At 36.7% G+C, this 26,687-nt stretch overlaps 1 long non-coding RNA gene across 1 annotated transcript; it reads left to right on the forward strand.

The window, feature by feature from the left end:
- The first annotated feature begins 2,181 nt into the window (after nt 1-2,181).
- LOC144454768 (uncharacterized) lies at nt 2,182-16,766 on the forward strand. Its single transcript, XR_013483293.1, has 3 exons — nt 2,182-2,397; nt 12,444-12,640; nt 15,870-16,766. It is a non-coding gene; the product is annotated as an uncharacterized LOC144454768 (long non-coding RNA).
- Nucleotides 16,767-26,687: the final 9,921 nt, after the last annotated feature.

Raw genomic sequence — 26,687 nt, forward strand, 5'->3', positions numbered from 1 at the left:
TTTATATATATTTACCTTTCTCTTTCTGTGTGTTTCTCAATATTGATTTCTGCTTAAGTGTCTATGGGAGTCTGCCTTATGATTTAATTAAAAAAGTGCAAAGGTCTATTGTAATGTTTGTCCCACTATCAGGATAAAATTTAAGAGATTTTACTTGTAAATGTATGTTAAATAATGTGCAAATCAGTGCTTAGATTTTTGTGGTAGAAATTCTAGGAACTTTTAAGATTGCCTAACAAATAAACATAATCTTTGAAAAGAGAGGATCAAATGATCCAGGTTATAGAAACTATTGAAATTTGCATGAGCAAAAGAATGCTGTAGAATGAGAACACAAGAGCAAGAAATGTGCTAGCAGTACCTTTGTACCTGTTTTGAGAATTGTGTGGCCTAGCTGAGGTATCACTGTCACAGTTGACAGATGCTGGTTTCCTTCACAAATGAAGAACATTGGCTTGCTTTCTTAGTTCCTCTAGGCACAAAAAAGCATATATCATTCCTATGTTTTATATTGTTCACCTAGAACTAGTTTGAACCAGTAATTTATTTTTATATAATAACAGTATTTGGTTTATATTTTACTATCATTTTATTTGAAGCTCTCAAGATGTTCTCCTAGTACAAATAGCAAAGAGTAATGTTTTGAAAATGAGGGAGGAGGAGTAATTAAAGTTTTGAGTAAGAAAGCTAGTTAACCTCATCTGAACTTTAGGTAATTCCAGTGTACAATAAAATAATTGGACTAGGTAATCTCTGAGTTAACCCTTCCGCTTCTATGAGTCTGTGTGATTTTATGACTGATGAAGCACGCAGTTTCTCCAGAGATAATGGAATTTAAACTCAACTTTCCTGAGCCCTTTCTTGAACATACACACACCACACACACACACACACGTGTGTGAATGGAAAAGAAAATAATATATTTAAAAATACTCTATCAGACAGAGCTATCCTTAAGGAATAGAAAATAGAGCTTATTCACCTGAGTTCTGCACTCTGCACACAGCCCATCTTACCTCCCTATCTCAGTTGTCAACTCTTATTTAGATTCCTAAGAGTGAAAGGAATCCCAAAAGCATTTTATATGTGTGTGTGTGTGTGCGCACGTGTGTATGTACACACACACACACACACACACACACACACACACACACACACACACACACAAAGAAGAGTTGATCAGGAGAGGTCCCTGATCAATTTGTTGAGTTTACTGGAAGTGAGTCTTTGTTCTGAGCATTGGATTGTCCATTATTCTCTAAATAGAATATGGACATGGACATTAGAATCTTGTAAGGAAACAAAGATCAACTTCTGGATCCTTCTCAGCGACTAGGGCTGCTCCCAGATGAATTGGTTGGTTTAGAACCACCCCTTGGTGCCTTTTAAGGACAAGTTTCAGTGACTGGAGTTGCTGCCAAGATGATTTAGTTGACTCATGCTCTTGGGAGGATGGACTCTCATGACAGGAGAACCTATTTGTTCTATACTATAGAAGTAAACCAACACATTTTCTACTTTTTTTCTCACATGTTTCTTCCCAAGTATAGCAAGTCTATCACTTGGTAGAGAGAGGATATCTTCATTAATAGATGTGTTGGAGCAGAAGCACATAGAGCTACATCTGTTCACTTGTAAAATAGAAGAGAAAAGTTCTTATGAGTATACTTTACCTGCTACAATGATAGCAGCAAGTAGAAAAATGTTGGTGAATGCTGGAGAAGCTTTCTTTGCTCCCTTTTCTCCTTGTCACAGGAACAGGATTTCTCAGGTATTATCATCCTGGAACCTAGTCTTCTAGCCAGAGAAGGGAAGTTTCTTGGCAGTGCCAGACTTAAACACTACCCAAGGGATTGCCTAAGAGTAAGCCCAAGTTCAAGAATTCAAAGACTAGGCCTTCTAAAGAGAAGAAGGTAGTAAAAGTACCATGCCTCCTGTAAGAACAAAGAATAGCACATGTGGGCCCAGCAGTTGGAAGATCTATAAGAGCTCAGATAAGGGGAGAAAAAACTTGTACCTTGCCCCCCTAAATTACCATGAATTATTCATTTATGTATTTGATTTTTTAATGTGAAAACTTTTATATTTTATCTTTTCTAATTATATGTAAAAATAATTTTTAACATTTTTTTTAAATTTTGAGTTTCAAATTCTCTTTTTCCTTGTATTGTTTAGGTAAACTAGAAATTGAAGTCTTGGATGACCAACTGGGAGGACAGGGTGTTCCAGAGACCAGGAGATTTGGGTGGAGATGGAGACTATGAGCTAGGTACTCAACTTATTGAAGAAGAGGGAAAATAATCTGGAGGTCCTTAAATGAAAACAGCAAGGATCCCGACAGGATGGAGTACTCTTTAAAGTTGCTAAGTGATGATGGGAAAGGAAAAGTCTGAAAAGGTAAGCAATTTGATAGATTATACATGTGCAATCATGCAAAACATATTTCCATATTAGCCATTTTGCAAAAGAAAACAGATTAAAAAAGAACAAGGAAAGTTAAGAAAGTTTTTTTAAAGTATGCTTCAATATGCATTTAGATTCCATCAGTTATTTTGTTATTTCTTTCCCTAGCTCTATAAAATAAATTTTTTTGTAGTTTGATTGACATGGCACTGAATAAGTAAACTAATTTAGGTAGAATTGTCATTTTTATTATGTTGGCTTGGCCTACTCATGAGAAATTAATATTTTCCAATTTTTTAAATGTGACTTTATTTGTGTGAAAAGTGTTTTTCAGGAGAGAGGGATTCACTGTAATTTATAGATGCTATCTTCTTGGCAAACCCATGTTCAATTCCCTTTCAGGGAGAGTTCAAATAACTGGGAAGAATTGAAAGTATTACTCTACAACCCTGGTGGAAATGTGGGCTGATAACATAATTATATTTATATGTAACATGTATTTATACTTCATATAATTATAATTATAGAACTAGAGTTAACACAGGGCAGCTAGTCATTTGTCCCAACTATCAACACCTGAGGTGAGATGCATCTTCTTTACAAAGGGAAGAGAATTGTGTGGATTGCTTTGAGTTACTATGAGTGTCCTCTGTTTCTGTCTGTGAGCTCCTGGGAGTTCTCTGAACCTTCTATATTTTCTATGGTGTGAAATAGGTCTGTACTCTACTTCACATGCATTTGTTACCTGAATGTTTGTATGGGGACATAGGGGTCCTATTACTTAAATTTATGGAAATCTAGACATGAGCTAAACAGAAGCTATGTCTGGAGATTTTCCCAAGCTAAACCCTAAGTGATGGTATAATAAGCCAAACAGAGAATGTAGACTTTTAGGAAGGACCCAAAGATTGGATCTAATCTTTGTGAGCTCAAAATTTGGGAATCCTGAGTCATGGCTTACATCTTTGGGGGATCATCCAAGATTTTCCAAGATGTTTAATTTTCCAATAAAGTATGTGGGGGAGTTTTCCAATTAACTTCAAGACCACATTCCTTTGGGGAGAAATAGACAGATCTCCTTGTAAGTTCATCAAAATGATCAGGTACCTTCCCTGACCAACCACCTTTATATACATGTATTACTCGCTTGTTAGGAAGGGGTCAGTACTACAAGGTTGGTTAGAGTTGAATACAATATAGCAACATGTGGTATTGAAAGGCTGCTTATGGTTCAGGTAGGATTACAAGTGGGTATTTTTCAGCACAGGCTAACTGTATCAGATAGTACCTAGATGAGAATTCTTGAAAGGTTGTCCTGTACTCCCATTTACTTGTGTCTGACATGTAATCAGCTTTGGATTGGCTTCACTGGGTTTCTATAGAGATGACTGTAGTCCTAGAGGCTGTGACTAGAACTGGGACTAGCACAGGATAGTGGATCATTTGTCCCAGGTACCATCACCTAAGGTGCAGGGCTTCCTTTTTACAGTTAGAGCACTGGCTTTTCAGACTTTTCCTTTCCCATCATCACTTAGCAACTTTAAAGAGTACTCCATCCTGTCGGGATCCTTGCTGTTTTCATTTAAGGACCTCCAGATTATTTTCCCTCTTCTTCAATAAGTTGAGTACCTAGCTCATAGTCTCCATTTCCACCCAAATCTCCTGATCTCTGGAACACCCTGTCCTCCCAGTTGATGGTCCAAGACTTCAATTTCTAGTTTACCTAAACAATACAAGGAAGCGAATATATCTCAGCCCCTTCTGTCTCCTCCCCATAGCACCCTACCTCCCAAATGAATTTAACTTATGTTCCAGAATTTGTAAGTATAGCTCTAGTAGCAATATGCAACTGATCATTTCAAATTCTGATTTTGACCTATAGGTTGACACAGCATATCCTAGGCTTATAGAAGATTTTTATTAGGATACTTGCAGTCAATCAGCTGAGGAAACTCCAGGTCAATCAAAAGGGGATTGGAGGAGGAGGGACATGTCCTGGAAGAATATACTCATTGGTCAAATGTAATATTTGAATGTTACATGCAGCAGAATGTATGTTATCTTGCATTTATTTTGATTATACTTATACATGTATGTGTCTCCCTTCCATGAAATGTAAGCTCCTGCGGCAGCTAGGTGGTGAAGTGAATACAGCTCTGGCTTTGGAGTCAGGAGGACCTGAGTTCAAATCCAGCCTCAGACACTTAACACTTACTAGCTGTGTGACTCTGGGCAAGTCACTTAACCCCGATCACCTCACCAAAAAAAGAAAAGAAAAGAAAAAAGGAATGTAAGCTCCTTGAATATAAGGACTGTTTAATTTTTGTTTTGGCCTCTCTGGCACCAAAAATAGTATCTGACACATAGTAAATGCTGGATAAATGTATATGGATTGATTGATAAGCCCTAGAATGCAAACCCCAAATTTGCTCTACCAAATACATTTCCTATACTCATCAATCAAAGAAGAAGGATTCAGGGAAGGGGGGGTCTAGCTAGTATAAAAGAGAGCTGAGTCCTCCACATAGTTCTTTTTTGTGTGTGTGGGAGGCAATTAGGGTTAAGTGACTTGCCCAGAGTCACACAGCTAATGCGTATTATGTGTCTGAGGCTGGATTTGAATTCAGGTCCTCCTGAATCCAGAGCTGGTGAGTCCTCCATATAAACATAACCCACAGGATCATCCCCTTCCCAATATGTTTGCTCATCCAATATATTCCTTGTTTCGGAGCACTTAAAGAAAGGTAATTCCTATGCTGCTTCCAAGTTTATTACAAAGGTGCTAAAGACACCATGAAAGTGGGATAACTAGCGTAAATAGGTAGTTTTCATAATATGGTCATATACATTAGGTTTTTAACTAATTTTTCAGAAACCATCCTAGAATCATCTAATAGTAACTAGTTTTGCATTGGTTTCAGAAGAACTTTTAATAAAAATGGGTCACATTGTGTTTTCTATTAGATAAATAATAGGAGAAAAAGGAGTCTTGAGCAAAGTGAGCAGGCTTGATAGTGCCAGGCATTATTCATCACATTTTTGTATTGCTGAGGTATTTTAAGCACATAGTATTATCCTTCATTCAGCTTGCTATGTGTAATTTAGCAACACAGAGCAGGTTTTGCTTGATCTAATTTTAGGTAATTACTTCCCCTCTCAAAGGATGCTTTCCCCCTCCTTTTCTAATGTTTCCTAGCTTGTTACACAGTTACATTCCATAGATACAGAGAACTTACAAAGAAGAATCATTTAATTTCCTTTGTCAAATATAAAATGGAATTATAAGCAAATGTGTAAAAGAAGGAATTTGACACTAGTCATAAAATGTACCCATCAAAAAGTGCAGAAGGAACAAACTGAATCAGAATATATAAGTTAATGAGTGACTACATAAAAACCAGCCAAACACAAATATTACTGACAGCTGGGGGTCTAATCAGAGTTATTACCTAAATGGGACAAGCAACTACATGTTCACTGAATACCAGGTATTTCCATTCAAGAAGATATGCTTTCCCAGAACTACTTCTTTTAATGCCATAATAATGCCAGTCTCTATAAACATAGAATTCTAGCTCTTCCTTCTCTAAAAAAAAAAAAAATCCTACCAGGTGGATTTGGTTTCTGTCTCTACTTTTTAGTTTCCTCCCCTCAAGAGTGAAAATAACATTCAAATATGTGTATGTTTTGGAATGTTACTATGTTATAAAAAATCATGAGCTGGTTGATATTAGAAAAACATGGAAAGACTTGCATGAAATAATGAGAAGTTAAGTGAGAAGAACCAAGAGAATGCTGCATATAGAAACAGCAATATTATTCAAAGAATAATCATGACCAAGTTATTCTGAGTACTATAAATACTCAAGTCAACTATAAAGGACACTCTACCTCCAGAGGAAAAAAACTGATAAATAAAAGAATGCATGGCATGGTTTTACATATATTTATTATGTCAAATAGTAGCTTTCTCTATTGCATGGTGGGGGAGGATGGGAGACAATTCAACACTTAAAATGGAACAAAAAATGAACTAAATTTAAAAATGTGTATGCTGAAGTGTTACATTTCTATTTCATGAAACCAAAGACTAAGAACATTCCCTAGCACCCCCTTTGCATTTAGTAATTTCTCCTAACCTTAAACGTAGGGTAAAACAAACAAGCAAACAAAAACCAGGTCCTGGAAACTCATTTGAAATACTATGTAGGGGTCAATCTAGTTTGGATGTCTCTTTAACATATGGTCCTAAATGACCTGAAAAAAGAATCATTCCTAAAACGTCACAATGCCTCAGTTAGCCAGAATCAAGCTAACTATGATGCTCAGTTAAGTAGGGTTTTTTAAATAAATCACAAGTAAAATAATATCAGGGATTTACAAAACAAGACAAATCTTTCTGTCCAGGGGACAAAACTTGTAGAACAATCCCCTACATATACAACACCTATAAAGCTAGAGAACAAACTTGTGATTTCAATGATTTAGGTATCTCCTGGGTGAGGAAGTTCCCTTTACCCATGCATGTTAGCACCAACTCTGCTTAAAGAATAATTTAAGTAACTCTCTAAGAGTTAGATGACTTGCCCAGAGGTACTCAGGCAGTTTGTGTCAGAGGTAAGACTTGAATTCAGATTTCTTAGCTTAGAGGCTGCCTCTCATATATAGCAATTACAATGAAAAATAGTATTAAAAATCACAACTCACAGATATGTTGAAAGATCTTATCTCATCAAAGAAATATTCAGTTATGACAGAAATACTGTTACTTCAGAAAAGTGGATTAATGCACTTAAAAGATTTTTATTTTGCAAAAAGAATCACAGTAAAGATGTGAATGAAATCAATCAGAAAATGTAATTAAAGAGAAAAGTTCATTTTCCAAGCATTCCAATTTATCCAAATGTTACGGTTGTTCTTCCTACAAAACAGGAAGAACATCTCATACCTTTGTTACATAGACAAGTTGGAATGGTAATAGTGTCACATTTATTTCAAAATGTGGTTTGGAGGCTCATCACCTAAACTTGGTGAGTTGACTGTGCACTATAAATTTGTCATCAAATCTCAACCAGGCCCTTATGGCTGTACAGAAATCCTTTCATTCTTCTCTTATTGGACAAGTAATTTATACTTTTTAGCCTCAGTTTCCCCTTCTTCAAAGTAGGAATAATTATGTCTGGGGCACTTTCCTCACAGAGTTGTTTTGAGGATCAAATAAGATAATATTTAAAGTGTTTTCTAAAACTTAAAGCACCATTTAATGTCAGCTATTATTATTGGCTACAGCAGGTTTGCAACTCAAGATGCAGTAGTTGAGTGATATAGTAAACCATATCTTTATCAAAGTAACTTGGTAATAATGTGAAAATACGTTTAATAGGAATGTATAGGTATAGCCTATATCAGATTGTGCACCATCTTGGGGAGGGAAGTGGGAAGAGAGAGGGAGAAAAATTTTAAACTCAAAAGCTTGTGCAAGTGATTGTTGATAAATCAAAATAAATTAACAAAAAATAAAACAAAATAAAATAAAAATTTAACAAAATTAAAAATTAAAAATTTTTAGAAAATAAAACAAAAACAAACAAAAAAAACTTGGTAAGACATTCCTGGATACTCTCTCTTCTCTGAATTTTCATGATATTAATCTCTTGGTTCTCCTGTCTGGGTACCTGTCAGTCTCCTTTGTAGGATCATTATTCATTTTATTGTTTTTCAGTTGTTTTTCAGATGTGTCTGACTCATTGTGACCTCATTTGGGGTTTTCTTGGCAAAGATACTGGAGTGGTTTGCCATTTCTTTCTCCAATTCGTTCTAAAGATGAAGAAACCGAGGCAAACAGGGTTCAGTGACTTGCCCAGAATCACAACATCTAGTAAGCGTCTGAGGCCAGATTTGAACTCAGGAAGATGAGTCTTCCTGATTCCAAGCCCAGTGCTCTATCCACTGTACCATCTAGCTGCCTAAGCATGAGGGAACTACACAAAATAGGATCTTGTGTCCTATTCTTTTTTTCCTCTTATCACTCTCTCTTGATGATTTCATCAGTTCCCATAGGATTAAACATCATTTCTATGGAAATGATTTCCAAATCTACCCATCGGTCCCAATTCTCTCTCCTAAGATTCAGTCTGTATCTGACTGCCAGATATCTCCACCTAGATGTCCTATAGGCATCTCAAACTCAAAATGTCCAAAATGAAATTTATCATCTTTCTTCCTAACCATTCTCCATGCCTCTAGTCACCCAAATTCACAACCCAGGAATCATCTTCTGCTCTTTATTCTCTTTCACTTCTCTATCCAATAAGTTGCTAAGTCTTATCAATGCTACCTACACCACATCTTTTCACAAGTCTCCTCTTTACACATATAGCCCCCATCCTAGTTCAAACCCTTATCACCATCTTCCTGGAGAACTGCAGTATCTACTAATGATTCCTGCCCTTCCCCAATTCTTCCTTTATGCAGCTGTCAACACAATTTTCCTAAGCTTCAGGTTTCACCACATAGCTTTATGGCTCAAGAAGGTACTTCCTTCCATATTGCCTCTGGGATAAAACACACTCCTTTATTTGGCTTTTAAAGTCTGTCACATCTGATTCCAGTCTACCTTTCCTCATTTTATTCCCTCTAACACACTTCTATGATCTAGCCAAACTACCTCCTTGCTACTATGTTTTTTTCCATGAACTACATTCCATTTCCCACCTCCAGTCCTGACTCTTGAAATACCTAGAATTCTTCAAGGCTCAGCTCAGATACCATCTTTCCCAGTAGTCATTACTATCTACTTTTTGAAATTAATTACTTTACATTTACTTCTCTGAGTATACATTGTATTCCTCCAAAGTAGAATGTTAGCTCCTTGAGGTGAAGGGATGTTTGCTTCTGCCTTTGTATTCCCATTGCCTAACACAGTACTTACTACATAGAAGGTGCTTAATACATGCTTGTTGAATCCTAGCTATCAATAACCATAAAAAAAAATTCTAAATCACAAATATTTAGATGCAACTTCTAGCCATTTGGAGGTCTTCTCACATTATCAGACTAGAAAAGATGGCAAAAGAGGAAAAGGATAAATGATAGAAGGGCTTCAGAAAAACAAGCACCATACTATACTGAATTGGTCTATCTATTCTGAAAGGTATTTTGGAACTATACTCAGAAAATTACTAAACTGTGCATAGCCCTTGACCCAACTGTACCACTGATGAGTATAGTTGCCATAGAGATCAAAGAAAGAAAAAAAGAATCTATGGGTACAATAATATTTATGCCAACTCTTTTCTTGCTATCCCCAAACTGGAAACTAAGGGAGCATCTTCTTACTGGGATATGGCTAAATAAATTATGGTATATGAATGTAATGAAATATTATTGTGCTATAAGAAACTGCAAAATGCATGGTTTTAGAGCAAACTAGGAAAATTTCTATGAACTGATACAAATTGAAGTGAGAAAAACTAAGAGAACAATTTATACATATGTAGAAAAAACAACTTTGAAAGACTTTAGAAATTTGATCAATTCAATAATAAACCCTAATTCAAAAGACTGAGGATGAAACATGCTGCTTACATCCTGCCAGAGAGTTAATGTAATTAAAATGAAGAGAGAGACAGAGACAAAGAGAGAGAGAGACAGACAGACAGACAGAGAAACATATTTTCTGGTATGGCCAATATCAGAATTCATTTTACTGGACTATGTATATTTATGAAGATTCTGTTTTTTGCCTTTTATAAAAAAAATTCAAATGGGGAGGGGAAGTAGGAAGAATTGATTATAAATGCATGTTAAATAGATATACATTTATTTAAAAAATAAATGCTCGTTGAAGTGAGTTCAATAAATGTACTCAGGTAGTATGTAATAGAGGATCCCCCAAAGACTCTAAGGAAATTATTTTTGTTACCAATTTATCTTCTTTTGCCCATGCAACTCCCATTCCCTTTTTCATGTCTGGGGGCTATGCCGACTCTTGGACCCTCTTCGGTACCATAATTCTAAGCATTTGGGGAAAACAGTCTGTCCTTGTGTAACCTCACTAACCTTACTTTCTTCATAAAGAAATCATACTTATGATATATTAACATATATATGGAAGAAAAGTCTCTCTGTTGAAGTAACATGATATAGTAGAAAGAAGAGTATAACTAGTAATTTCTGCACCCAGGACAAGTAACACAAAATGGGTCCATGCTAATCATCATTGAAATGCCCTCTTAAATGCTGCTAGGAAGGTCAATGGGGTGGGGCTATTGGTATGGAATATTGCAGATACTGATGGGGTGCTTGGGAGCTTGTGTTTGGGTGCTTGTGCTTGGACCCCAATTTCTCCCTAGCCTCAGAAACACTGTCCCTGACAGTTCTCCCCAGCCCAAGGACACTGTGCCTAGCAATTACTCATGAGTGGGCTCCAGCAAGACCCTTATCTCTTTCCCTGCTGCAGTTACAAACATCACCTGAAGGAATTATTAGTTTGAACTGGCTTTGCACTGGTTCATAAAGACATTCTTACCTACTGGACTATGTATACTACCGCCCTACTTCATTATCTACATCCTGGACTCCTCATTATCTGTATTCTAGACTTAAGACATATGTATATTCCCTACATCTATCTTGTCAAACAAGACAATGACTGATGGCAGACTGGACAACTCTCAGTTACCCCTGAACTCTAGTTAACTTAGTGACATAGCAGGCCTAAAACCACACCTCCATGTGGCCCACCTTGTGGGCTTTTCCTAGTGAACTCTGGGTAAAACGCCAGCATGGTAGGTACAAAAAGTGCATGTTCTTTTAAGAACTGACCACTCCTTAACCACTCCTTAAGCCCACCCTGAACCACCTTGTTAGCATATTTGGCACATGTCTTATTGTATTTTATCCTATATAAACTTTAACTGTACCACTCTAAGGTTGCAGGACCCTTAAGAATCCTTGCCCGCTGAAAAGTGTAACAATAAACTTTTTGCCAACTTAACTTAAAGAATGCTTGAGTCTGTGAATTCATTCCACACGACCCATTCTGTACTCCGGTCTTTGAAGGGTCACAACCTCTTAGACGGCAACAATACTGTCAGACATGGTGGATGTGTTGGTTGGTTTTGCTGAACTTCTGTTGTTTTTTTTTTAATTTTTATTTTCATTTTAAAATCTTTGTTATAAGGTATGTCTTGCTAGGAGGGGAGAAAGGAAGGGATATATTTGGAAATAAAGGTAATGTAATAAAAAAGCACAAGTAAAAAATTATTAATTTTTTCTAAAATTAAAACAATCATTTTGTCAGCAGCAGCACGTTAAATCCTGACACCCCACTGAAACAAGGAAGCCAAGACTTCTAGCTATCCTTTTGAATATATACAGACCTCTCCACCTCCCTTTACCAATAAAATATAGGTGCCATGTTTGTCTCTCATGTTTCCCTGAAGCATTCAGCTATTATCAGAGATTATGCTTCACTGCATCTGCAAGTGATAATTTACCCTTATCTACCCTGGGAAAGTCACTTAACCCTGTTTGCTGCAGTTTCTTCATCAGTAAAATGAGCTGGAGAAGGAAATGGCAAACCCACTCCAATATTTTTGACAAGAAAACCTCAAATGGGGTCATGATGAGTCAGATACAATTGAAATGACTGAACAACAACAAATAATGTGGAGGCAGGTACTATAAGTGAGAGGGTCAAACTTGAATGTAAAGGTGGAGCTGAAATCACCTCCATCCCATTTTAACTAGGTATGAACACATCTTGTGTAGAGGGCCAGTCTGGGGAGTTGGAGGGCTTAGGCCAGCCCGGGTCTTACCTGTAGTTTGTACTAAGCCCAACAGCTGTGAAACTCAGGATGTCGGCTCACCACCCCCCTGTTCCATCTCTTAAGAACAGGATGCAGGAAGGGAGGAAACAGATAGGGTACAGGACAGGATGCAGGAAAGTATCAGACAAGGTACAAGGAAGTAAGGAAATCACTTAATTAGATTTATACACTTTTCATGGAAAATAATGTTACTATTACTTGATCCAGTAAACGAAGTTTGTTCTTCACATCTTATACCTGGCCCATGATTCTTTCTCTCTTCACACTCTGCCGGCATCGGACCATGGCTGGGGGGGACCTGAAAGGAAGGCTTCCCCCGGCAGAGTGGCCCTGGACAAGGTGGGCTGTTTGGCCAACAGCCCTAGAAAAGGAGCTCCGGTCGTCAAGAGAAGACGGCTAACAAGGTAGGGCGATAATTTTTCTATACAGCTTTTTATTTTCACCAGGTTAAGCGGGAATTAAAAAGAAACGAGACTGCCGCTTTTCAGGGTCTCTTAAAGTGACAGTAAATTTAAGAACGAGACTGCCGCTTTAGTGTCTCCAATTTAAAGTGAAAGTAAACCACATAGGTGAACAAATAAGACTGCGGCTTTTCAGCGTCTCTAAAAGCAAAAGTAAACTTCAGAACGAGACTGCCGCTTTCCCGTGTCTCCAATTTACAGTGAAAGCAAACCGCACTGGCTAAGTAGTGTCCTATGAGATAGTTAGCTAATATGGGGCAGAGCTCATGGGCAGAACAGAGAGACAGAGAATATTATTTGAAAGTGTACAAATACAGGGGACACAACTAGAATTTTAGCACGCAAATAAGAACATTGTCTTTCTTTAAACTGTCAACTGCATCTTTGTCATTTCTATTGAGAACAAACCAAGTGCCATTCTGCTACTGAAATCTCTGCATAAGATACGTGTACTGTCCAACCATTGCACTGCAAGTCATAGCTGAAATCAGTCCAGTGTATCACCAAGATTCAATCTGCTATTTTGCTCGTCTATTCCAAGACTGTACTAATACCAACTTTGATTACACTAGGAAATGGCAGTGCTCAGTCTTTGTGGTGTTGCAATTTTCACATATTTGCTATTTTATTGATTATTGTTTAAAATAATAGTACTATATGAGAACTTAATGATTATATCTTGGAATTATTTTGTATAGAAAATATACTTAGAAAAGTGGTTACCATGCTGCTGTCCTGTTCTTGTTAAAAAGTCCCATGTGTACAAGTAGAGTTTCCTCATGTACAAGAGTCCTTTTTCAGGTGAATATTAATTGTTCTTCACATAACATTAAAACACAGCATAATTCTGGTAACTTTTAGTTGTTTAAATAAAATCTACCAGTAGTTCTGGAAAGCCTTTTTTGGTTTCCTGGGTACAATTTTATGTAACATATATAAACACTAAAGTGAGATTCATAAATATTCAGGACATTGGCAGCTGATCACATTTACAAAGTCAGTGTGTAAATGAAGTTATTACTCCCTCCATAATGCCTTATGGACAAGCAAGAGCTGCGATGTGAAGCTACATTGTATTTCCCGTTTTATATATGTCTATTTGATTTTATTCAAGTTATAGTACATTCTGGAAAAGTTGGCCTTAGGTGTGTGTCGCTGTGGCATGCAAAGAGTTATGATGACTTTACATTAAATGTTAGAATTTGTAGTTGTTATGATATTAGAAATTTTTGTGGTTTTCAAGAGTCTCAAAGAAAATTGTATATTAACATTTTTTGTCAGCCATTACATTTCCAAACAGTATTTAAAAAAAAAAACAAAGGTAAATGTGATATGGCAGATGAGCAGACTAACCAAAATCAGTGGTTAAGGGGATTTCATTTTAGATCCTTTTTAATAATCAAAGAAAATGGGACATTTGCCTTATATATATATATATAAAAAGTTTTATTGAAGTTAGAGCTAAAATAGCATACTTAATTTTATAGCTTTTGTAGATACATGTCCTTTGCAACCTTCCATTCATTTCAGATCAGTTTGTAAATCAAGAGTTCTGTCTTACAGTAATTGTACAAAAACAAAGCTTGTATCATTTTATCTACAACCACCATTTAGGTAACTTAAAAATTACATTGGTATTCAAAAAAGAGGAAAATTACTTAAGAAGCTAAGTTATATCAATAATTAGAAAACAAATCAACTTGTTTTCTTAATCAGGTGGGGAGGAAACTTCAAGGGTAGGAGTAAATAAACTCTCTGCTTTAGAAATTTGACATGAGCAGTTTGTATGTTAAACACAGTCTAATGCACTGTATGTATACTAAAATTTCCAGTAAGATGTAGCTTGTAAATTTTCTGAATCAGCTCCTTAGTACTAGTTATAATATAGCTAAAATCTTAATATATTTTACAGTATATAAAAGGCTATAACTTCATAAGTCCTTTTTAACATATCTTTGATAGAACTTTTTGATTTAAAAAATTATTCATTCTGACTTTGTTAGAATATTAATAGCAATATTTTTAGGCTTTCATTTGTCCTGGTGGTTCTTTGGGAGGATTTGCAAGCAAATTAAACAAGCAAGAGTGGGAAAGGGGACATTTATTTGTCTTTGAATATTTAGAAATAGATTTTTACCCTTGCCCAACAAAACCCTCTTGAATTCAGTAGAAACTAAAGAAATTCTTTTGCTTTGCTGCAGAGTTCTACTGCCTAACTTCCCTCTTGTATTAGAAAATCCAGCATAAATTTGATCATAGCCTGGTCAGTAGTTAAAACAACATTTCAGAGTTGAAAATAATTTTTATTAATTAAACCATTAGGGAATCTTTTTTTAACTACAGATAGGAAACTTAGTTATTTCTGTGTTTTTTGCCAAGAAGCATAGCCTTAAACACATTTTTATACATACCTGATTTCTTAGCTACTTAAACTTATGCTGTTCTAAACATTACTTAATCATATTTAGTTGGCTATTTTTCTACTGAACAATTACACAATGTTAGGGAGAGTCTTATTCTAAAATTCCTTTATTTCATATCAATGTGTGATTCATGTTTTTTTAAGTGTAATTATAATGTATGTGTCAGAGTACGCGCAAAAAAAAGTGGGGTAAAGATGAATATCATATGAAGACAAACAGATAATTTGGATTAGTTACATATTTTAAAAAGGACATAAGCAATATCATATCTTGTTTTGCTTTAATGTTCTTGGCAATCCAAGACACCTCAAGACTGACAATGGTCCCACCTATACTAGCAGGAATTTTGCACAATTTTGTCTCACCTATAATATCACTCACTCTACTGGCATCCCGTACAATCTTACTGGACAAGCCATTGTTGAAAGGTGCAACAAGGATATTAAAATCCTCCTTGATAAACAGAAAAAAGAGGAAGAATAGAAATAGGGTAAGAAGGAGATTGGATCAGGTAATATATACCATAAATTTAAAAAGGAGATTGGATCAGGTAATATATACCATAAATTTTTTGACACTAGATGATCAGGGATGTACTCCTCCACAAAAATATTTTGCAGGACAAAAGAACAGTTTGATAGATGAGCAACCAGATGTCATGGTAATGTGGAAGGATCCAAAGACAGGTAATTGGGATGGTCCAGTAAAATTACTAACCTGGGGTCAAGGTTATGCTTGTGTTTTTCCAGAACATGCAGGAGAACTGGTCTGGGTTCCCGAGAGGAACATTTGCTCCTGTCAGCATACTGACCAGAGGGATAGAGACCTTGAGCATCAAAGGAAAAACTGGTCGGAGAGACAAGCGGAGGAGGAAGGCAAGATCGAGAAGACGAAGAGCCAATAATAAGATGCTGACTGTCCTTTTTGCAATGATGAATGTCGCAGATGGCTCCGGGAAGGAGTCATGATTACATTGGACTTATATGCCTTACCCCACTTTGGGTTAAACCTGTAACTTGACCACAATACTTTTGTTTGTGTAACTCCCTATTTGCTTTCTAATACTACCAATATAACTCCTGATCAAATATTGAATGAGCTTCAGGGCGCTTGGCATTCCAAAAATATAACATGTATGGTAATGATCCTCAAGGTATTGTTTATAAGCTGTTGTACTATATCAAGCAACTTAACACTTTCCAGAATATTTCAAGTTTGCTGTTGCATTTTGTACCCTGATAGTATTCTTGTTACTCTTGAGTTTTCTCCTGATGTGCATCCCATGTTCTCAAGCTAGAACAGAAGAAAGGGGGAGATGTAGAAGGCTGACTTTGGGGAGTTGGAAGGCTTAGGCCAGCCCGGGTCTTACCTGTAGATTGTACTAAGCCCAACAGCTGTGAAACTCAGGATGTCGGCTCACCACCCCCCTGTTCCATCTCTTAAGAACAGGATGCAGGAAGGGAGGAAACAGATAGGGTACAGGACAGCATGCAGGAAAGCAAGTAACAGACAAGGAACAAGGAAGTAAGGAAATCACTTAATTAGATTTGTGCTTTTCATGGAAAATAATGTTACTATTGCTTGATCCAGTACTACATAAGCCTGAGCCCTCAGATCAATAAACGAAGTTTGTTCTTCACATCTTCCACCTGGCCCATGATTCTTTCTCTCTTCACACTCTGGCAGCATCAGACCATGGCCAGGGGCGCAGGTGCTCCTGGCAATCTTGAGCAATCAATCAAGAGACCTAAGAAGTCTTAAAGGTCTTTGAAAGCCATTAAATGGAGTAAAATGATGCCAAAGAGGAAGTCTGTTCCAGTAGGGTGGGAAACTTAGTCACAACTCCAGGAACATTTATAAATTATCAAGCAAGCTGAGAAGGGAAGGGGACTCCAGAAATTAGTGTATGGCTTTCTAGCATATTTGGATGTGGGGTAGTTGGGTGGAAAGTTGGGAAGAAAGAAAAACTTCTGCTTTAGCCTTGGCCTGGTATCCTGCTCCCCCTACCCCTTACAGATTCTAAAGGTTCAAAGAATACTGGATTTTCCGTTTTCTCATCTATGTTCTACAGATCAGCAGGCAACAATGTCTGCATTGGTAGCACAAAACAAATAGGACAGAGATTCACCATGTTTAAAGATAACTTTTTGAGCACCCCATGAATAGGAAAAAAAGACTTCCTGCAACCAGGGGTTGTGTAACCTCTTTGCCACATGTGATCTCTGATGTTGAGTCCACTTTCTTGTGTATTCTGTATATACTTGAGGGAAACATATGTCACAGATATTTGTTGAGATATTTTATATCAACTGTGCCTCGCTTCCACTTTAGTAAATACTTCTTTGGGGGAAAAAACTGCTCAAGGCTAGTTGACTAAATTGATTCTCAATTGAAGACTGTAGAGGGAAGCACACCAGTGGGCACTAGAACCATAGGCTAAAATTAAGAGGTTATCAATGACCCTAGAATCATAAAAGTCTTTGGGTCTCAGTTATCTAATCTGTATGATGAAGCAGTTGGACTAGAAGACCCCTCAGCTCCATTTCTGTTCTCAATCTCTGATTTACGTATGCATTAAAACACACCTTGCTATAAGCTGTATTTTGCTCTATTGAGTCAAATGCTCTTTTGCAGTTAACAAACAATAAACACAATAGAATCTTGTATTGTCCATCCCTTAATCACAAGTCAGAGGTATGACTTTAAATCACTTGCCTGGAAGATTCCTTGATTGATGAAACCACAGAGAGAGTTTTCTTCAACAATCTTTTCATTATCAATATTGAGTTATAAAATTGTGAAATGATCTCATGGCATGGAAGATGTGCTGTGTAGAATGCAAATGGAACAGGAATTCCCTGTAATTAGTCAGATTGCCCAGAGGCTTTTGTACCTTGATGATGTACTGATTGCATTTAACTCAGGAACTCTATAAGGTCTTCTCTACTAGAGCCATAGTCCCCAGAAGAGACTGCCCTAGCAATCTATGCAGGAGAATTCATGTGATTGAAGGGTGCATATTACCCTAATTTCTATATGCATTTTAATAGCTACTCCTTTAAGTTAGTACATTAGCACTATTTTTCCTTATTTTTCATTTATATAGAGCTACAGGGCTTTAAAAAGACTTTCCTTAAGATTACCTGGTAAGACAGATAAAGCAAATATTACCAGTCCCACTTTTTAGATGAGCAAACTAAGGTTCCCAGAGATTAAGTGACTTACTCATAATAGCTCAGGAAATATAGAAGCCATTTTTGAAATTTATGTCTCTAAAGACATCAGACTGAATCAGAATTTTGATTTTTTTGTAATCTCATGTGAACTCTGAGGCACCCTTTTTCTCCCCTCTTATTCTTACAGATGAGCTATAAGCTGTATTTTGCTCTATTGAGTCAAATGCTCTTTTGCAGTTAACAAACAATAAACACAATAGAATCTTGTATTGTCCATCCCTTAATCACAAGTCAGAGGTATGACTATGAAGAAGTGGTCCAAAGTTTGGGAAAACCTACTTCTTCCTTTCTCATATTTTCAAGGATTTCTTTGATGCATGCGTAGACAAAGTATATCATTTTTATAAAGATTTTATAGAAATAAACATGTAGACATATGAGTCAGTAGCCACTGATGTCTTTTAGGCTGCCTTATATTGTAATATAACATCTATTATCTTTTCCATATTGTTGATATTTTCCTCTCTTAGCCATATGTTGAAAATTGATCCCTCAGTGCCCTATAAATTCAGTTGCCTCCAGCATGGATTTCTCTTCATATATTTAGTCAGCTGCTCTTTTGACTTTGTTTTAAAAGACATGTCAATTTAATTAGATTGATTCCACTGTCATCACCAATAAGATTAAATTCCCTCTTTACCCTACACCATGAAATTACTTCGTGTTTGTGTGTTTTTTATTTACTCATTTGTGTATATGTTTTGCTGTTTCCCCTAATTGAATATAAGCTCCTTCTAGACAAGGCTGGTCTACTTATTGTATTTGTGTCCCCAGTGCCTAGCATAGTAGTTGGCATGATTGACTGGTTAGAACTACAATTATAAATGCTCTCCAGATGAACTGATATGGTTGGGTATCAGCCAAGATATATGAAAGCTCATTTTATCTTCTTTTGAATTGTTACTTTTTAATTGATATTGCATACTGAAAAAACTAACAAAGAAAAAAAAAGTTTGGCCTAAGTTGATTCCTTAAAAGTTCTGAACATAAAGTTTTAGAATTCTGTAAAGAGAAGTTTTGATATCATTGGAAAAAGAGAGACTTTTTTCCTAATAAAGAGAGAAAATTCCAGATCTATTTTTAAAATAAGCTAGAATTAATAATGGTTGATATTCACATAGGACATATGATCTCATCTAATTCTCTTCCTTATCAAATTCAATGGCCTCACAACAATCCTACTAAGTTATATAAGTATTGCCCCTATTTTATGGCTGAGGAAACCTTCATGGCTAATAAAAGGCAGAGCCAGGACTCAAACCCAGGTCTTCTGACTCTAAATTTGTTCTTTCCACTATGCCATATCTGCTCACCCTCCAAATGATGTGGAAGACTGTGTATTTAACTTCTGTTTGCATCACTACCACTGAACTATTCACAAATTTTTTTCAGGATGCAGTTGCAATATGTATGTACTGGCTCTCTCTCCCAAAGCCATGCTGCTGTATCTGTCCCTCTGGTTTCCAAGGGGGTAGACATGAGGAGTTAGAGTATCTTTCTTTTTAAAATAAAATTTTCCTACGTACAAAAACAATTTTTAAAATCTTTGTTTTTTTAAATTTTGAGTTCCAAATTCTCTTCCTTTCCTCTTTCCTCTCCCTGAGGTGGCAAGAAATGCGATATAGGTTATACATTTAAGTCACGTAAAACATTTCCATATTAGTCATGTTGTAGGGTGAAAAAAAGACCAAAAAAAAAAGAAAAAGAAAGTTTCAAAAAGTATACTTCAATCGGCATTCAAGCTCCATCAGTTCTTTCTCTGGAGGTGGATAACAGTTTTCATCATAAGTCCTTCAGAATTATCTTGGATCATTGTATTGCTGAAAATAACTATGTCATTTACAGTTAATCATCATACAATATCACTGTGTACAATGTTTACCTGGCTGTGCTTGCTTCAGTTTTCATCAGTTCATGTAAGTCTTTCCAGATTTTTCCTAAAGCATGCTGTTCATCATTTCTTAGAGCACAATAGTATTCTATCACAATCACATACTACTTGTTCTGCCATTCCCTGTTGATGGGGATTCCTTTAATTTCCAATTCTTTGCCACTACAATAAGAGCTGCTATAAATATTGTTGTAATATGTGTCCTTTTCCTTTTTTTTCTGATCTCTTTGGGATACAAAACAGTACTGGTATTGCTGGGTCAAAGGGTAAGCACGGTTTTCTAGCCCTCGAGCCATAGGGCTGAAGCCATAGTTCCAAATTGCTCTCCAGAATGACTGGATCAGTTCACAGCTCCACCAACAATGCATTATGTCCCAATTTTCCCAGATCCCCTCCAACATTTGTTTTCTTTTTCTGTCATATTAGGCAATCTGATAGTTATGAGGTGGTACCTCAGAGTTGTTTTAATTTGCATTTCTCTAATCAATAATAATTTAAAGCATTTTTTCATATGTCAATAGACAGTTTTGATTTCTTCTTCTGAAAACTGCCTGTTCATATCCTTTGACCATTTCTCAATTGGGGAATGTCTTATATTCATATACATTTGATTTAGTAGTTAAATCAGAGAAACTTGCTATAAAGTCAACACACACCCCCTCCCAAGTTTTCTACTTTCCCTTTTGATCTTGGCTGCATTGGTTTTGTTTGCATAAAAACTTTTACATATAATGTAATCAAACTTATCCATTTTACAGCCTCTAATGTTCTCTCTCTCTCTCTCTCTCTCTCTCTTGTTTGGGAATAAATTCTTCCCTTATCTATAAATCTGACAGGAAAAATTTTCCATGCTCCCACAATTTGCTTATGGTATTAATCTTTCTATCTAAATCATGTGCCCATTTTGACCTTATAATGGTATACAGTGTGAGGTGTTGGTCTATACCTAGTTTCTGTCAAACTGCTTTAGTTTTTCCAGCAGTTTTTGTCAAATAGTAATTTCCTGCCTCTAAAACTTGGATCTTTGCCTTTATCAAACACTAGATTACTATGGTCAGTTACTATTGTATATTGTGTACCTAATCTAGGCCACTGATCTACCACTCTATTTTTAGCCAGTACCAGATTGTTTTGATGATTACTGCTTTGTAATACAGTTTGACATCTGGTATTACAAAACCATTTTCCCTCACATTTATTTTCATTGATTCTTCTTGACCTTTCGTTCTTTCAGATGAATTTTGTTAGTATTTTTTTTAGCTCTATAAAATAATTTTTGGTAGTTTGATTGGTATGGCACTGAATACGTAAATTAATTTAGGTAGAATTGTCATGTTGATTATATTGGCTTAGTTTACCAATGAGCAATTAATATTTTTTCTACTTGTTTATATCTGACCTTATTTGTGTGAAAAGTGTTTTGTAATTGCATTCATATAGTTCCTGGGTTTGTCTTGGCAGTTAGATTCCCAAGTATTTTATATTGTCTGCAGTTATTTTAAATGGAATTTCTCTTTCCATCTCTTCCTGCTATACTTGGTTGGTAATATATAGAAATGCTAATGATTTATGTGAGTTTATTTTATATCCTAAAACTTTGCTAAAGTTGTTAATTATTTCCACTAGTTTTTAGTTGACTCTCTAGAATTGTCTAAGTATGCCATCATGTTATCTGCAAAGAATGATAGTTTGTTTCCAGTTAGAGGATCTTTCTCTTCTCCATTGCCATCTGCTTGAGTTCCCATTTGTGGCATTCCCACCACTGTTAGGGACCTGTGACTAGATCTCATTTCCATTTAACTCTTTAACATCAATTAGTTTCTACAAAGGAATGTGTTAAAATTGTATCTTGTTTTAGATCCCCTGACCATTCTCCCCCTTCTACTCAATATAGTACATTTAAATAGCCAATGTAAAGGGGCAATAGAAAACAAGATTGCAAAGAGGAAGCCGGAAGTCATATACAAACTGTCTCAAAGATCAAAGATGCATAATTTACAAATTGCATTAGATATTAACCAAAATTCACAGCCTGGTAATATGTGCTCAATCAATAGAAGTCATTTAGGTGCTGCTGTCAGAGCTTTCTGGTCCCACAATTTGGAAATCCCAGACAAATTCCAGTCTTCCATAGTTCCAAATAAAACAAAATATCAAAAAGTCCTGATAACTTTGAGATGAAACATGATTTGAATATGTTAATGAACTAACCCCAAGGTGGTCCAGATGAGTTAGTGTATTCTATAAAAACGAGACCTCAAACTCCTACCTGCCTTCACCTCCCATGCTGCCTAGTGCTCCCAACTCTAATCCATGGTTATGTGAATGACAATCTCTGCTTCAACCCTTGCCCATACTTGTTCCCACCCTACCTGCCTCCCTTCACCATACCATCTCCCCAACCTGTCCCATTGCTATCTGCCTCAGTACCCCTTTTGCTGCTTGTCTTTGTACCATCTGTGCCTTATTAAAATGTGATTGCAGTTCCATTTCCTGCTGCCATTGTGGGCTTTCCCAGCAAGTGCTCAAAGAACCAGGTATACCTTCCTCCATTTCACAAATTATCAATTTGAGATATTTACTTCAAATGTATAGCAAAATCAGTCATATAAACATTCTTCGTAATGCTTCTAGGGATTTAAATCCAGGTTTAAACTCTCAAAGCCACCTCAGAGTATAGAGAAATAAACTCAAAATTTAGCTCAGTTCCTGCATTGCTTTGAAGGCAGTATTGCTGTCAAATAAATACTCACTTCATTCATCTTTGGGCTAGGGTCCCAAAAGTTATTTGTGGAGGTTGTTCCTTGTTCTTTGGGGTATCTATACTACACTGGCTATAAAACTCAGTCTGGATTCCAACTCCTAGATTTCTGACTTGCTCTCAAGACCTTTTGAAACTCCAAGGTTGGCACCTTTCACTTCTAGAACAGAAAAAAAAAGGCCAAAGACAGAGGTGTGTTTCTTGGGGTCCCAGAGAGCAGGAGGCCCTGTATATCATGGTCTCTGACTGGATGAAGTGAGTGGTAAAGGAGTCACTGACTGAAGCCAAGACAGGTAAAGCTGACTCAGGCCTTTTTTAAGACATGGCTAGTTTTGGCCACTCAGCTAATCAAAAAAGGTTTCCCCAAATCACATGATTAGCCACCTAGCACCAGTTACGGAATGTCTACATAGGTTTCACAATCTCTCCATAGCTCTCCCCTTACACATTATCATGATTCTCTAGGAAGCAAGTTCCCCAGTCTCCTCCTTGTGAAGAGACTAAATCAGTTTAGTAAACTGATGGAGTCTGCTTATGCACTAGACATTCTTTACACAGAGAAGTGATATTTGTTTGGTGTGATGGTTCAGAGGCACTCTCTCCTTAGGGATAGTAGGCTCACTTTAGAGACCATATGAATTTTGAGAAAAGACACTATGGTTTACCAGTAATAAGAAATCTAAATTCTACCTACTAGTAGAATAAAGACAAAATACAACCATATCTCATTTCAAAAAATACTCTTATCACATATCATTATATGCCTTCCTACTCCACGAAGTGGTCCCAAAGCAGAATGATGACATAGTCAAAATTTGGATACGAATAACTCACATGTATCTCGGAACTCCCATGGTATCTTCATGTTTATAAAGGTCTTTCCTCGTAACAGCCTCAATTGTATAGATGCTGGCCACTGTTTGGGGAGAGAGATTTTTAAAAAATAATTATACTAAGGCCCAGAGGAGAATAATGGCTTGTCCAAGGTCATTAGGCTAGTGTTACAGGGTTCAAGCCCAAGTTTCTCCTAATCACAAATCTAGAGTTGGTACAACTCTATTTAATTGAACTCCAATAATCTAGAGTCCTTTCCTATTTCCTATGTTTTCACATTGCACAGAACCAAGGGCCCTTTTAAGGCCAGTAATACAATTTTTACATAACTCCCATTTTTTTTAAAATTTGAGGCAATTGGGGTTAAGTGCCTTGCCCAGAGTCACAAAGCTAGTTAGTGTTATGTGTCTGGATTTGAACTCAGGTCCTCCTGACTCCAGGGCCGGAACTTTATCCGCTTAGCCACCTAGCTGTCCCTATAACTTCACTTTTAAACACTTTTGATCTCAACTCCATCATCAACAACAGATAACTCAATATAATAGCTTTCCCACTGATTTCCCTCCTCAATAAGCATTTATTCTTAATTACTTTCAACCATTTTCTGAAGAAATTTTTAGGTTTTATTTTGCAGCTGCTTTGTAATAATTATAAGAAATGGCTTCATATCTTTCTTTGTGCTTATTAGTGTGCTTTCTTGTTGAATGTCTTTTAAAAAATACTTTGAGGATTCTGCAAGGCACTTTAATTCTGGTTAAATGTATAGGTGTTATGAAGTCTTAATCACAAGAGAGATGGGTATAAATTAACAAGTTAATCAGCTACTGTTCAACAAAAAAAATTCAAAGAAAATTAAAAGACCTTCAATTTCCAAGTGACGGTTTACTCATTTCTGACATATTTGATACAATAAAAACCCAGTGAAATTAAGGAATTAAGAGCTCTTTGAAGTTCATTTTTTATAGATACGACCTGTTGTAAAAGACATTGTCATGATTTTCATATTTTCTATGTAACATGTGTGAATTAGTTCAATGATTCATGATGCAGATGGATACTATACACCTCCAAAGTATGGTTGCTTTCTTTTAGTAAATGATATCTACTTAAGGATACACCTTTGTATTTCTTCCCACCTTAGATTAGTAGTGCTCCACCCTCTTAATTACTGAGTTTAACTGAATCCACCACATACTAATTTTCTCATTTATATCTCACTCTCCAGATCTCACAATGCTATTAAAAAACTTCTGGTGATAGTTACAGTACTGGGAAATTCTTCTTTCAATCCTTGTATAGGATAGCTTACCAAGTAGACACTCCTATACACTTACCTAAGGTTCATATAATAATGTAGAGGCTATCAATCAGATCTGGCTCAATAAAACCCTTGGACTACTCCCCTGGCTTTTCCAGCTCTTATGAGATTTCACCTCATCTTGCCAGGAACCAGACCTCCAAATCACTCACTTTGAGACCATCTCTACACGCTCTGCATGGGTCCTCTCTCCCCTTTCCTGCTTCCATTTCTGAGTTTTCTTTCCCCCTCCCCTATCAGAACACAGGTTTTGTGGGGGGTTTTTTCCTGAAAGAGATTATTTTGCTTATTTGAGTTTTTGTATTCCAAGGTTTGGCAGGAAGGTGCCTCAGTAGATAGAGCCCTGAGCCTGGAATCAGGAAAACCTTCGGCCCCTGCCACTTGTTATCTCTGTGAGCTTGGGCAAATCACTTAACCTTGGTTTGCCTCAGTTTCCTCATCTGTAAAATGACCTGGAGAAGGAAATGACAAACCATTCCAGTATTTTTGCCAAGAAAAGCCCAATTGGAGTTACAAAGAGTTGGACACAACTGAAAATGACTGAAAAACAAATTCCTAGGATTCAGCACAGGGTGTAGTACATAGCAAGCATTTAATAATTGCTTTATCATCTATATCTATCTATCTATCTATCAAGGATCGGCCATACAAGTGGGAGGCAAACCAGGGAAGAACAGAATCATGAAAACTCAGGAAAGAGAAAGTACCTAGGAGGGGTTAGAAAAGTGTCAAACACTGTAGAGAGGTAAAGAAGGACTGAGAAGAAACTAGATTTGCAATTAACATAGCATGTTAGGTGTGGAGAAACCAGTTTCAGCTGAGTAATGAGGCTGGAAATCAGATTGCAAGAGGTTGAACAGTGAGAAGAGAGGAAGTAAAGGCAATTACTTTAGCAAGGTCCCCCCCAACCCCCAGGAAGTTGTCTGCAAATGGAAGGAGAGCCATAGGATGAGTCTGAGGGGCAGGGAGTCAAGTGATTTTTTTTTTGAATGTGAAAAATTTGCATTTTTTCTATAAGCACCAGAAAAAGAGGCAGTAGTTTGAGGAAGACTGAAAAGTGGAGAAGGGCATGGGAAGATTTGGGGGTAAATTGCTACAGAAGAATTGAAAAGAAGACATCCAGGGAACTGAAGGGTTGGCCTTGGCCAGAGGAAGGGCCACCTCTTCATCTGAGAATAGAGAAGATTTCAAATGGTTTTAAGATGTAGAGTAGGGGGAAAGATGAAGGGAGCACTGGGATGATGACTTCTGCTTTCTTAGTTTGCCTTTCTCTGTAACTCTAGCATTAATAAATGTTTGTGGACTGGCTCAGTGAGGTTTGGTGGGAGAGGGATTTTGTATGTGTGGAAAGCGGAGGGAGGAACAACACAAGAAATAAATTAGCAGAAGCAGAATTTGAACCCCATTCTTCTGACTCCAGCTCCATACTCTTTCTACAGTCTCTAGCTAAAATATAAGCCACCATTCAAGTGCTTTGGCCAAATACTAACTTACTAATATTTTATTACTGAAGTCTTCTGAATAAAG

The sequence above is a fragment of the Phascolarctos cinereus genome, unplaced genomic scaffold, assembly GCF_003287225.1.
Source record: "Phascolarctos cinereus isolate Bilbo 61053 unplaced genomic scaffold, phaCin_HiC Scaffold_7;HRSCAF=346, whole genome shotgun sequence".
NCBI classification, from domain to species: domain Eukaryota; kingdom Metazoa; phylum Chordata; class Mammalia; order Diprotodontia; family Phascolarctidae; genus Phascolarctos; species Phascolarctos cinereus.